Below are 15,312 nucleotides of genomic sequence, written 5' to 3'. Positions count from 1 at the left end.
GATTTCTTGGCGCTCTGCCGCCGGTAGCATCACCCATTCCCCTGAGCATCCGCAGCTCAGAGTTCACTATGAACAATGACTGAGCGTGCGCAGTTCGGGCGCTAGACCTGCATCTCTGAGCATTCGTAGTTGACCTGGGCATTTTGTATCTGAGCGTGCGCAGTCCAACATCACTAGCTTGTATCTGTGTCGTGGTATCTGAGCGTCTGTAGTCTAACATCAGTATTGGAGCATGCGCAGTTCGATATGTGTGGTGTCTCAATATCTGAACCTGTGTAGTCCAACATCACTATCCGTAATCGGATATCAGTGAATTTTCTCAGTATATGGGTATGCGCAGTTTGTGACCGAGCGGTGTTGCAGGCAGTGTTGCCACATTGGGCTAGATCACGCACAATTGGGCTATATTTTTCCCTGTTGTGCAGTAAAATTTTGGTGTGTGCTAGTTGCCAGATTATAAATATGTATACAGCGCTCCAGCAAAGTAGTATGTTAAAGCGCTGTATTAGACAAATATTTACTTGGCAGCCTGCTGCAACATCAATTCCAATGCATTTACCCCCTGCTTGACGCTGTCCCTGCCCCTCCTTACTTAAAGTAGCAATATTGGGCTACTTCGGGCTACTTTGTGGTTGGCTTTGGGGTAGAGAATGCTTAAAAAATCTGCCAACACTGGCTGCAGGCGGACGTGTGGCTGTGAGGGTGCTCCTGGCAGCGGTAGACGTGGGCCTGCCCGGTTCCAAGAGACCAGTCCTGGGGCGGGTAGAACGGATGCGAGGGCCGCACAGGGGTGCCAGAGCAGATACAGCATAGCCACCGAGGGTTCAGACTCCCTGGGTGTGATTGACAAGGTCCTATGAGTGACAGTCTCCTCACTAGAAAAATCAAGCAATCAAGATAAAGTGAACATATAAATATCCGAAATTACACCCATTTGAGCAACCAGAAACTGTGAGAAGTGCCAAATGTATGACATTTAGAGCGACACTTTCTCACAAGGAAAACGAAGCAATGAAGCGCTTAGAAAAGAGCTAAATAGCAAAAATGAACAAACTTTTGAGCAATGGGAATCTCTAAAATCTCTTGAAACTAAAGCAATACCCCTGTAATGGAAGGTCACTGACCTACAATCTCTTTCTAAGATGACTCTACAGCAGAAAACAATTACATCACCATCATTCATCAGAATTCAGACACTCCATGAGGAAGTTTGCAGAGGGCCTATGCTTAGCCTGACAAAACATCTATTGTGAATCGATACTGTGCCACAGGAACTGAGAACATTTTAGAAAACAGTGAACCTGAAAATATGAAATTAATAAAAAACATAACTCTGGCTGTCAGTATAATATACCTAAAATTGGTAGGACAGCCCAGAAATTCAGCTCACACGCCATTTGAAGGAGCAACTAACATCTGTGGACATAAGTGACAGCCTAGTAGAAGCGAGACCCCTATCCAAACACAGCTGAGCATGAATTATACGAGAACGTGAGAAAGACGTGCTAGCAACAGAGACCTGGGGCAGAACCAAGGCAGCTCCGCCGACCGGGCTACACCTCAGATGATCAGACCAGGGCTTGAACATGTCGGCTTCAGTGTGACTCTTTCTGCTGTGCCCCCTCTGGAAAACTAGATGTAAATTATATCGATAATGGCTTACATTTGGGTTTTCTGTTTTAAATCATTACGTTTTAGATTTCTTTACAGGCCTTAGGATGTCAAGAGCAGCGAGCTATACAGGCTCAGTCAGGGCTGTAAAATAAATTATATTTTCAAGTATCCACTGCCATTTAAATGGCAGAGCTCGGCCCTCCGTGGCACCAGTCTGACGAGAGCAGCCAGTGAGGAGAGCTACAGGCTCAGTCAGGCTGAACATTTAAATGCAATTTTCAAAAAGTAATTCAGACCTGAGCGGGCCACGGCTACGACGAGTCTCCGCCTGTCTCTTTGTAATGAAGCTTGTGGGATGTCCCTTCGGTCCAGTCGCTACAGGCACCAATTAACGGGCGGCACAGGAAGCAATGTGAGCAGTGTATACACACAAACCAAAGAAACATAACTGCCCCTTTTTTGCGCCGTGGCCCACCTCACAAGTGACTACTTCCTGTCTTCACGCCCGGTAAATTGATACAATGTATATTGTTGCAGTCACTTAACGCCATGTCAGGTGAATGCAGCCCCCGATGTAAATGCTAAGCCTGATGCGTGGTACTTGGCAGGACTGCAAGGGAAGGGCGTTAAACTAACTGCAGGCAGCAACTTCACACCATGTGGAGCAGTCATCCAGTCAATGAATCCACCCTTGGAAACATGGGCAGACTTCACTGTCTCTGCCATTTCACATGTGAGCTGGTGACACCTGGATGAATGTAGCACCTACATGCAGGGATAGGGTGGCCGGGTGCTTGGCCTGCCAAGGTATCGGGGCTTCACATTTTCAGTTCTGGGGATTCATGTAATGAAACGGTGCACTCTGGGAGCTCTATTCTTGTTCCGTTCAGTTGCACCCACCGATCTCATGCTTTCTCAGCTACCATGAAAGTATGGGATATTACTTACACCCGTGAGTTTTTATCCATTGTTAAGCATTGCCGGCAGCCATAAAATTATTCTGTCCCACAGAGCGGGCGTCCCGACCATGCAGCAGGTGTGATCAGCGGTGTGGCAAGGCAGCCGAGCCCCATGATTCCGGTGCCGCCCACTAACCACTGAGCAGCCAGCCTCCACCTCCAATTTCATTACAAAATTTAACTCCTGGCGCGCACCCTGTCAGCAGGACGTGACGTTGCGTCCCCACACAGCGCCACGGCCAAGTTGCCACACATAACTTAACTGCGGCAGCCAGGCATCGGGCAGGCCCCGCCTGGATCTCCGGGACGCAGGGCAGATCAAATGTAACATTGTGGCACTGAGACCAGAGCACGTCGGATCTTTAACTGTTACATACTGAGCCTGCTGCCAAGTGAAGTCTGCTGTGGCCGGAGCCGAGCGCACAGCACGTAGGCGACAGAGGCGCGAGCGTGCGTGCTCTAGCATCTGGCGTAGGCTAATTAGAGCAGAGACCGCCAACCTTGTGAGCTACTAATATTATTTGTGCTGTAATAGCGACCACATCAGACAAGATCACATTAGTGGCCCCCCCCATGCTAGATTACTCACAGTGATCACTTCAGTACATTCGGCAGGACTACCAGCAGTAAAGTAAAAAAGCCTTTTCAGATTGGAATGCCTCCATACGGTTAATATGACATCCATAGCTGCCCCTGCCCCTAGCACCAAGGTAGTAATATCAGTAATAGTGTATGATTTATCACTCAGATAGTAGCTTTACATATATTTTGGACATTCAGACATTTTGGTCTCCAAACATTAACTTATGAGTCCTGAAAACACACACTTTTTTGTATTAAATACACTCATTTGGTCTGTGTAGGAGAGTAGGGTCTGCTATCCTATGGTCACCCCAAATTTTTGCTTTTTGCTTCACTGGTTTTCGACTACTGAGGCTGTGGGCCTGCTGATCAGACCCCCAGCCTGCTGTTCTCTCACTAAATTACTGACACATGTGCTATAGGCACATACCAATTGGAAATGGACTCCTTGTCAGCCCCTGTAGAATGCACTATAGGTGCACAGGGCACAGGAGCCACTAAGGCCTACCAGGGGCTGCAGCATATCTTTTGCCACCCCTGGCTGGTTCTTAAATTGACACAACTGGCTGATCACTCAGCTGGGGTAAGGTGGTGTACACACCCCTTGCTTAGATATAGTATACCTATGTCTAAACCTATATCTGGACACATGTAAACCTGTGAGCCACTCCTATAGTCAGGCCTCATCAATCCTGGAGGCTGAGTGCGTGGTTTTATGTGAGATGGAGCTCTAGCATGAGCTGAGCCTGTCTGCAGCCGTCGGGAACAAATCCCTAAGCTGTTTCAGGATAATGCCATACCATATACTATTAAGTGCCTTATAATCCTCGCGGTTATTTAGCAACTTTGGTTTGGCTTTATCAAAACATGTCGTGTAAGGTGTCATACGCTTTGGAATACCATCCCCTCGCCAGTTCTGGCGACGGGGATGGCATTCCACCCCTCTAGAGGGGTAAGACATGTTACTTTACTTTAATGCGGTTGATTTCTCCAAAGGCCTTAAGATCCACAAAATGGATGCCTCTGCCACAGACAAATGTCTGGACCCCTGCAGTCGACCGAAACTCGACCAAATGGGTCCTGGACAAAGGGTTTCCTGTCACAGGAGGGTGTCACCGCCCTCCAGACAGGAGATAGTGTATTGTAGCAGGGAGGTTTGAAAGAAACCAGACACTGCTTGGGGCGCACAAGGCTGCCCCTTGCATAATCCGGCCAAACCGGTTCTGGGGCACTCCAGCCCTCGTGCCAGGGCGGCCTGGATCAAAGGAAGGGGGTGTATCCACCCACTTCCTGGGTCCCACCCATAGGAGGGGACCTAGCAGGTAATCACGCCCACCAGATTCGAATAAGAGTGGGAGCAGTGCCAATGCACATCAGATTTCCTGGAAGAAACATTTGAAACGATATTCTGGACCCTTCGCCCTCCATCTCAACGTGGAAGCCCGAAGAATCTCCCTCGTGGTCAAGGAGTGACCACCCTGCAGCAGCAGGCACCATCCAGCCCTCGACGTCTACTTAGTTGCAGTTCCCGCCGGAACTCGAGCGACTGAGATCGACGAGATCAAGCCTGCCTGCCTTCTAACAGCCCGATCCACAGTCCCTGCAAAGCTGAGACCCGTGGAGGCGACCGGAAGCGTGGGGCACGCCATCTTGAATTGACCACGAGACGCTGACCGTGCAGCCCACGAGTCATCCTCGAAGCTGTGCACCGGGGTTTGAGAAGCCCCCACCCTGAGCTACTCCTGAGCCGAAGTTCAGCCCTCCACACTCGACGAGTGCTGCGTGGGGCCCTTTGGCTCTATTTGGCTCAACGCGTTGGCCCGGTCACTTGCCAGCTGGCTAGTGGTCCCTGTGCCGACGAACTACCTAAGAAGACTCGTGAATCTGGTTGCTCCAGATTCACACCAGCTCCCCTGAAAAGGAGCCCCGACTCTGACCTTCCTGGTCCGAGTGAGAAGCAATCTTCCGATCCCGCGTGGATTGCTCTTGCCAAGGCTTGTTTGCTCCAAACTTGAAGCCGACTGCACCGACGGTGAGAGCCTGCGTGGGACGGATCGTGACCTGCTCCTGGACGTCGCAGATGTCCCAGAGCCCACGTGACAGCGGAGAGAAGCTCCTCGACGACCACCTGATTGCGCCCGACATTGCCTGGTTCCGTCCTGGTTCCACCCTGGTCACTGCTGAGTGACCCAGACTCTGTCCCCTCTGCTTTCAGGTACTCTACAACTTGAGTCCACCCTTGGACTCCACCGGACACTTCATCTTTAACCCGCCTGCAGCCCTTTCAGCTTCAAGCACCAAGAGCCTGCGAGTCAAAACCCGACGCCACTTCGACCCTGTGCACCCACTTCCTGTGGGTGAGGTAACTTTGCTCCGCCGGTGTTCCCACACTGGTGCACACCTCTAGGGTCTGTGTGTTAAGTTTTGTTCCTCTAGGTTCAGCGGAAGTGTCCTTTAACTTTAACTTTACAACTTTTAAGCACCATTGGTTAACATTGGTGCGTGCGTGCGCTTTCCGCACATCTCCCGAATCCCGAGGGCCATTCCCGACTTCAGCATTGCTTGTCCTGACTGCTCCCAGCGATTCCCTAGGCCCTAGGCCTAACCACTGCTCGAGTGGCATCTCTTATACCACTTGTTTAGTATATGGTTTGAGTGGCCCCCTGCCCTCATCCATAATTGTGCAACTTTGTATGTTTAAACAGTGCTTTTGATTTAACGCTTGTGCCCCTTTATTCTTAAAGAATACTGGGGATTGTTTTTAGTAATAAACACATATATTTTTATAATATATACTTGTGTGGTGTCCTTTCATTTGGTATTACAGGATTGTATGTGGTAAAACAGCTCGCTTAACACGACCTCTTAAGTTAAGCCTTTAGGCTGCTTAGTCCATGCTACCCCTAGGATAGCTTGTCTAATAAGGTTGACTTACAACCAGACACCATAAGGGATTGTTTGGTCAGGTAGTAGGTGGTTCCAGAATTGGAAACATCCCCTACCAGGCCAACTTCTCACAGTCTGTAGATATTAATTCAACAAAGCAAAACGTTCCAATTTCGTAGGCTGGGATGCACATAAGAGAGCTACTTCTATCTAGTTGGAGAGCTACCAGTAGATCACAAGCTACTAGTTGGAGAAGCCTGTTTTAGAGACTTTTGCTTTAATTATGGTTGCTTTGTGCACGGACATTGCAGGATAAACATAGTGTATATGAGGTTCCCCATGCTGTGGGTATGCCACGGAACAATACTACTCACTTGTATTACTTTTGCCCAGGACCACCTCTGACCAAAGGGGAAAGAAGGAGATTCACTCACTAGTACAGTACATGCCCGCTGCAGCGCATGACCAACCCCTCACTAAGACCTACCCTTCTGAAGAAAACAAAGTATGAAACATATCAAAGGTGACCAAGCACTGGGCTGCAACCTGTCATGCAAGAAAGCACTCTACAGTGAGTAAAAGATGTGTTTGCTTGCATGTAGCACCATGCATTGGAAATGGCTAGGACAGTCTTGCCAGAACTAGTGTGCAACTCAATCCCTTGTTAATCCTTTGAGCTCATGGTGCTTACGGTTCGTTCTAGGCCAGTCATCGCTGACCGACACTGGGTTCATCCACAGAGACTTACTTAGTAATTAGTTTTAAGCCTCAGATTCTACATGAAAGCACATTTATGCTGAAACATAACAAAATAAATACACATAACCCAGAAAGGTAGACTGCTCCAAAAGTAGCTAGAATACTGAATTTGGTAAGAAGTCATTTGTGTAGATCAGCGCAGTAGATCAGTTTTCCACGATCCCAGAGGAATCAGGGTTGTCATGTTCAGTGGTTGCCAGAACCTACCTACACCACTGTAGAATACAGGGGGTTGGTAGTGGCTAGCTGGTCTAATGGCTGACATTTCCTGTGGGGGGGTTTCGGAAGCGGTGGGGACACCAAGCCCTCAGTTTAGGTCATCCATAATACGCAGGTCATGGGAGATTCCTAGGAACTACATGACAAGATGTCTTACAAGGTGATCAGACAAGTGAATACCAAGTCTGTTACAGCACATAAGCATGACACACTTTCAAGTCATACGCAGCTCTTTATTAAACAATCTGAAGGAATATCCTGCACAATGAGTAAATATGACAGGATGAAGAATGGTAGATGCGGGGAGACTACACAGAAAGTACATGGGCACAGGGTTAAGGGAGAAAATATTATGGTCATGTTGGTTATTATGATTTGCACAGAGTGCTATTGTCTAAGGCAACGATACTTTGACAAACCTTTCAGATATGTAAACAATAATATGAAATGACAGCGCAATTTAGAGAAATAATTAGATTGTGATGCCGAGTGCTAGTGGGTTAAATAACAAATGTAAGGCTTGCGCAATAGATATAAGGCTAAGAGGACCCTCCCCGGATGCAGTATTGATTCATGAAACACACTACATTGAGAAAAAGTAACCAGATTTCAAAATGTTCACGCAATGGGCCGGATATCAAGTGTTTATCATGTGCAAGTGCAACAGAACAGGGGGGTGTCACTTTATGTGAGAAACCATTTCTCCCTACAAGTTGCTTTTCCCAAAAAGATACGGAAAGCAGATGGGCTTATATTTTAGTGGATTTCTTAATAACAACAGGATTATGATAGCTACAATATACGCCCCAATAACTGGTAATCCAACCCCAATTATAGATTTAGATGAGGTCCTACCTAATAACCCAGGTTTTTTTATTGTAGGGGGGGATTTTTATTTTCTGCGATAGCCGGAGGTGGATTCATTCAAAGGGAAGCGTAGACAAATTAAACCCGCAATGGCAGTAGCCATTTCAGAAGGTAAGCAAGGGCTAGGTTTATGGAGGGAAAAGTTCCCGTATAAATGGGAATACTCATGTTACTCAGGCAGGCATATGTCAGCGGCCAGACTCTCTACACAAAATCGGAGCTAAAAACATACTCTCATGTGTGAAATGCTTTGTCAGATTATGCCTTAGTAAAAATGGAGGAAGCAGGAATTAAGGTAAAAAGACTGATGATGTAAGTTGGACATTTAACAAAGTGAATCTCGAAGATCAGGAATGGTGCAAAGATATGGAGATATAGACAGTTAATTATTTTAAAATAAATAATAACTCAACTAATATTGAAATTGTATGGGAGGCTTATAAGGCCATGATATGTGGATATATTACATCGAAAGAGATTGTAAAGAAGAGGAAAAAGTCGATATTAAGGGCCGAGCTTGAAACAGAACTAAATCAGGCATGTTTAAAAGTACAATGCTCAGCGACAAAAGCTAACAAAGACTTACTTAGGAAAGTCAGAATATGCATGAAGGCGTATTATGTTGAACAAAAATACACAGCTAAAAACATATCTTTACAAAAGGTATTTGAAAAGAGCGAGTATGGTACTGGCTTGGGAGACAAGAGATCTCCCAGAGCAAAATAAGATAATATCAATAATAGATCCAGAGACAAAGACAAGTATCAAAGACCCTGAAGAAATTCAGAAGTAATCTTTTAAGCAATATAAAGCAATATCTGGTACCCAACATCAAGGGGATATAAGAGCACTTACTGATTTTTTAGTTAAGCTAGAAATTCCAAGGCTGAAAGAAAACCAAATACAACCCTTGGTAGCAAAATGTACCCTTAGTGAGATTGAGACAGTAGTAAAGCCCTGAGCAAATGGTAAAGCCTGCGGGGGAGATGGCATTCCATGGCAGATGGCATTTGACACCGTCTCACATCAGATCCTGCTCCATCGGCTCGAGGAGGCAGGGGTTACTGATCTGGCACTTGCATGATTTAGATCTTTCCTGTCAGGGAGATCCTTTCGCGTTTCCACCTCTCCTTTTCTTTCTAGGGCACATGCTATCGAGCAGGGTGTCCCTCAGGGCTCGGCCCTGAGCTCCACCCTGTTCAACCTCTATGTGCAACCGCTCGCTGCGGTCGCCGGGGAGTGGGACCTTAACATCGTCTCATACGCGGACGACACGCAGCTGGAGGTTGCCCTAATGGAGGGTGCAACCGGGGATCATGTCAGATTCAGAGCCGGGCTGTCTGCAGTGGCTGACTGGTTGACAGCTAACTGTTTACAGCTCAACGCGGCTAAGACTGAGGTACTACTGGTTGGCAGGAACACCTATTTATGGGGAGATCACTGGTGGCCATCTACTTTGGGAAAAGCTCCGGAACCGAAGATAGAAGTGAAAAATCTGGGAGTCTGGTTAGACTCGACCCTTAGCTTCTCCACCCATACAAAGAAAGTTGCCGCTACTTGTTTTGGCATGCTGCGTAGCCTGAAACCTGTCTTGAATTTTTTTGACTCTGACAGCAGACAGATGATAGTCCAGGCCACAGTGATGTTTAGACTTGATTACGCCTGCTCATTGTTTTTGGGCGCTAATCAGGCAGAAATTGTCCGAATGCAAAGCATTCAAAATGCTGCTGCTATAGCTCTAGTAGACCTGCCTAAATTTAGCTCGATCTCTGCGACCATCCGAAGGCTCCATTGGCTACCTGTAGCCCAACGAATACAGTTTAAGACTCTCTGTATTTCGTTTAAAATTTTAAGACTGACTACTCCTAGGATGCTCTGCCCGCCTCTGAACCTGTGTGTTCCTGCGCGAACATTACGTTCTGCGGGCCAAAATTTGGTCGAAGTTCCTCGGTTCAAACATAGTAGAGCAGGTGGATGCTCTTTCCGCGTTCTTGCAGCTAAAGCATGGAACGCTCTACCTACTTACATTAGAGAAATTTAAAGTTTGTCCGTTTTTAGGAAAGCCATAAAAACTCATTTATTCCCGTAAAATTACTCTGGAGGTGCCTATGCACTACTTCGCTCATGGTTTCTTATTCTGGAGTCAGCGCCGGGACGCCCCTTCACTGGGGCAGCTGCGTGCTATATAAATTTTTATAACATAACATAACATTCCGGCAGAGTCGTATAGAAGTTTTGCATCAGTTTTAAACCCAGAACTACTAAAATTAGCCAATCATGTTCTGGAGGGTGGGGAGATTCCGGATTCATTTTGTTTAGCAACGGTAGTCAGCTTTATAAAAAGAGGATAAGATAATGAATACATCAATTCATATAGGCCATTCGCCTTTTAAATGTGGATTATAAATTATGAAGCTTTTAGCTAACCAAATCAATTCGGTCATGAGAACTTTTATCCACTCCGACCAGTGCGGTTTAGTGTCTGTAAGACAGTTATCTTATAATACAATCTTTCTAACTGAAGCTTTAGATTATTTTGCACGAAAAAACATGCCTGCACAGGTGAGGATTTGGTAAGCTGGGAGAGCCTTTTTATAATTCTTTTAAAAGATTTCCTATTAGATTGATTCAGTTAATATCTGGTATGTACAAGAGAGCAAAAGCCCAAATAGTTATAAATGCTAGAAATAGTGGAACATGCATGATAAATAGGGGAAAAAGACAGGGCTGCACTTTATCACGCATTCTTTTTGACCTCTTCATTGAACCTTTAGCTATCGCTGTTCGTGATTCACCAAATATAAATCCACCTGTAGATGGTATGACTCCCATTAAATTATACGCAGATGATATACTGTTGTTTTTAAAACCAGATATTGAATATCAGAAAAGAGTTTTGTCAATCTTTCAAATGTATTAAGACCTGGGAGGTTATAAGATTAATAAATCAAAAACTGAGATTTTATTATGTAATTGTACACAGGACACTTTAATGCACACATTTTATCCATTAATTAATTCCAGAACCAAGCGATATCTGGGGGTGTATTTCACACAAAATATTAATAACTTATTTGAACTAAATTAACCCCCCCTTTCAAGTAAGATTAAGGCACTATTCACTAAATGGAATTAGTTGCCTCTCTCCATTATGGGGTCGAATTGGGTTAATTCGGATGTCAGTTTTACCACTACTATAATTTTATGTTCGCTGCTGATTCTGTGGCTCTACAGATGAAGTTTTTTAAGGAAATAGAGAGCATGTTTATAGCTTTTATTTGGGCAAAGAAATCACCTTGCTCAGCACTAGACACTTTATATAGGCCACTGAAAGAAGGTGGACTAGCCCTTCATAATTTGAGAATTTAATATTTTACGAATTTTGCACACAGCAATTTTAGATTCACTAGATCCTCAGCATGCTATGGAATTAAAGATTTAAAAAAAAGTTTTTTATGGGATTATGATACTACAGATTTTTTACATCTTGCTAAAACACCTTTAAAAAGTCAGATATAAGACTCTGCAATGGTATATAAAACGAAAGGCACAGATATTCAAGCACTGCAAAATCCCAGTGATTAATGGTGTAACTAAATTGACGGCTGTGTATGTGGGGGTTCGCCACCTAGTAGAAAAGAAATGCAAATCAGTCTTGACCCTGTGCCTCATGGGAACAGTCCAGACCTAACTGCCAAGCCAGGTCCTCCCTGGTTGGGTCTAAACTGGGGTGGCATGGTGAGCAAAAGAATGATGGATTCAACCCAGATCTCTTGACTGGGGTGAATGTATGATTTATTCAGCATTCCGCCCATCATTTGTTTGCATAGCACTTTTCACCCTAAGTGTGATGGGTATGCCCAGACGTGGGTCCCTTGCTCACTGTGCCACTGGATTCAAGCTAGCCTGGCTGATAAAGGGTAATACCCAGAAACAGGTCCCAGGATGCTTGTTTCCGGTCCAGGTAGGACCTGGCTTGGCAGGTCAGTCTGGACTGTTCCCATAAGGCACAGGGTCAAGACTGATTTGCATATGATTGGGTCTAAACTGGGGTAGCATGGCGAGCAAAAGAACAATGGATTTAACCCAGATCTCTTGACTGGAGGTGAATGTATGATTTATTCAGCATTCCGTCCATCATTTATTTGCGTAGCACTATGCACGAAACCTTGGCATAATGCTAGACTCATCGCTCACAATCAAAGGCCAGATTAACCTCGTATCTTCGGCCTGCTTCAACACCCTTCGTATACTCTGAAAAGCTTTCAGATAGAACCCATCCGAATCCAGAAAAACGGTCATGCGCGCCCTCATCAGTAGCAGACTGGACTACGGCAATGCTCTCTATGCCAGAATCTACAAGAAACGACTACGTTAAATCCAGAATGTCCAGAACGCCACAGTCAGACTGATCCTAGACATCACCCGTCGCAACCACATCACCCAACACCCCCGAGATCGCCACTGGCTTCCCATTCAATGAAGAATAACCTTCAAGCTCCTCCCCCACCCATACAAAACCCTCCAGAATTTTGGACAATCATACTTAAACAACCGCCTCGTTTTCCATGTACCCAAGAGACACTTCCGATCACCTGACCTCTCTCTGGCCACCGTCCCATGCATCTACAAGACCAGGACTGGAGGAAAGGCCTTCTCCTACCTCGCAGCCAAGACCTGGAACACCTTCCCACTCCACCTCCGGCCCATCCCTACACCGCTTCTGTTCAGCAAGGACCTCAAGACCTGGGTCTTTGGATGACCCCAGCACTCAGCAGAGCAATCCCCCCTCCCCCAGCACCTTGAGACCCTTGTGGTGGAGTAGCTGCGCTTTGATGGAGCAAGGTTGCGCATGAAAAGCAACTTGCTCGGACTCAGCCCTCTCTACATAACTTGTAAACCTACTAAACTACATGTTTTGTCTTATTAATATTGCACCACGTGACATTTTTAGTATCTAGGGGAAGCTTGCCTATGTGCTTTTACTAACCGTAATCCTTTTGCATTAATATGGCCGCCACAACGCAGGATCTGTTCTGCGCATGCGTCAGTCATACTCATGTGACATGTTGTACCTTTTGCTTGATGGGAAAACTTTGCTTCTGCGCACTAGAACCTAAAATGAGTTCTCTATGTCATAACGTGATAATGCTTGCTTTGCTGCTTTCACTAAATTGTTTATTCTGCTTAACCCCTAACGCTATAGTTAAAATAAAGTAATGGGAATAGAGTAGAGATAAGTGGTATACAGAACATTCATTTATTCTTTGTTCTAAAACTGTTCGTTTTCTATTTTTGCATGGATCTTATTTCGTGCCTGATGAAATCCCACTGCACCCATTTTGGACATGCGCACAAGAAACCAAGAAAGCCCAAGTCATGGCATTGAATGAGTGCCAGGGACAGTCTTGACTGAGATGCGCCTAGGAAGATGACCTGCTGAACTCTCAAAAGGAAGTTATATTATAACATTGTATTGACTATTAGAACATCCATTGTTGGGTGGAATAAACTTGCATAGGAAAACAAAGTTATGGGCGGGAACGCTAATTTCAATGTTCTAAAGAAAAGTTTCATTTTTATATGGTGTGATGACCTCTCCTCGTCTTTTGTCCAATCAAAATTAGGGATCCTTACACTTGCAACATTGGGGGGTGGTACACTGCCCTGAAAAATAGTATAACTAGAGTAGGCTTAGCTAGTTAGTTTTGTCCGACTTGTCTGAATAGCTGACCTGTCACTGACCTAACGCACTCAATAGCGATCGAGAGCAGAGGTGCTGGCAGAGCACTCTGTCAGAAAAATCGATAGCAATTTCGGTGTTTCTAAGGGTGAAGATTTGATGACCCAATTGGGGTTTGACTGTTAGCTGCAGAGAGGGTTGTAACGCTGGCGGAGCAACTTTAGCTGTGGGTGTCGGTCTTAACCTATGGTGGTCTTGTCCTGATCCAAATTGGCTTTACCTGTCCTGATTCTGGTCTGAACCTGTTTTATCCTGGTGGCACCTGTATATTCAGGGTTCTGTCTTTTATCCCAGCCCGTTGCCAGGGTTGGTCTTCACACTATTTTAGGTAAATATAAATAAATGTGGGTATGTTATCGTCTGTCATCCCTTTTCTTTTCTCTTCCCTACCTTTGTTTAAATGGCAAAATTAAGTTTCACAACTTCTTTGCATATTATTGCTTTCATCATTATCTTCCTAATTGAAAGAGCTTTGATCTTGCATATTTGGACTGTGACATTTAATAATTTTCATAGATAAAGAGTTGAAATCTTCCCTGAGTTTGTGGTTATTTAAGGTAAATGAAGTATTATTGTTCAACCTATTTTCTTGCTAACTCCCTTGATCCCTTAGGACTTTGAGTACCGACGATAAGGATTGGTAAGACAATGGTATAGGTCCTAAAACGAAATTCATAAATCACTGATTAGAGTTGGCGCCAAGGTCACCTGGTGGTTATTAGGCTTAGTCATGCGTATGGGCCCAGGTGAGTATGGTAAGACTAGCCGGGTGACCTGCGCGCTCTATCAGCTTCACCAACCTCTGATTGATTGATCGCCTGCTCCCTGATCACCTCCTGCCCCTCCCTACCCAGGGGGCCCCATAGAATCCTTCACCCCTGCCTCCACCCCAGGGGGCCCCACAGAATCCTTTACCTCTGCCCCTCCCCCCCCAGCGGGCCCAATAGAATCCTTCACCCCTGCCCCCACCCCAGGGGGCCCCATAGAATCCTTTACCTCTGCCCCTCCCCCCCCCGGGGGCCCAATAGAATCCTTCACCCCTGCCCCCACCCCAGGGGGCCCCATAGAATCCTTTACCTCTGCCCCTTCCCCACCCAGGGGGCCCAATAGAATCCTTCACCTCTGCCCCCCCAGGGGGCCCCATAGAATCCTTCACCCCTGCCCCCACCCCATGGGGCCCCATAGAATCCTTTACCTCTGCCCCTCCTCCCCCAGGGGGCCCAATAGAATCCTTCACCCCTGCCCCCCCCAGGGGGCCCCATAGAATCCTTTACCTCTGCCCCTCCCCCCCAGGGGGCCCAATAGAATCCTTCACCTCCTGCCCCCCACCCCAGGGGGGCCCAATAGAATCCTTCACCTCCTGCCCCCCCACCCCAGGGGGCCCCATAGAATCCTTCACCTCCTGCCCCTCCCCCCCAGGGGGCCCATAGAATCCTTCACCCCTGCCCCCACCCCAGGGGCCCCATAGAATCCTTCACCTCCTGCCCCTCCCCCCCAGGGGGCCCATAGAATCCTTCACCCCTGCCCCCCCCAGGGGGCCCATAGAATCCTTCACCCCTGCCCTCCCCTTGGGGCCCATAGAATCCTTCACCCCTGCCCCCACCCCAGGGGGCCCCATAAAATCCTTCACGCCTGCCCCTCCCCCCACGGAGCCCCATAGAATCCTTCAAGCCTACACTGTCA

At 46.5% G+C, this 15,312-nt stretch overlaps 1 protein-coding gene across 1 annotated transcript in view; it reads right to left on the bottom strand.

The window, feature by feature from the left end:
* Window positions 1-15,312, bottom strand: part of LOC144806481 (ribonuclease inhibitor-like) — a 247,136-nt gene that overhangs the window by 221,934 nt on the left and 9,890 nt on the right. The window lies entirely within an intron of this gene.

Source organism: Lissotriton helveticus (genome assembly GCF_964261635.1).
Source record: "Lissotriton helveticus chromosome 1_1 unlocalized genomic scaffold, aLisHel1.1 SUPER_1_unloc_78, whole genome shotgun sequence".
Classification (NCBI taxonomy): Eukaryota; Metazoa; Chordata; class Amphibia; order Caudata; family Salamandridae; genus Lissotriton; species Lissotriton helveticus.
Note: the sequence above shows the minus strand (reverse complement) of the source record. Positions and strands in the feature narration are given on the sequence as shown.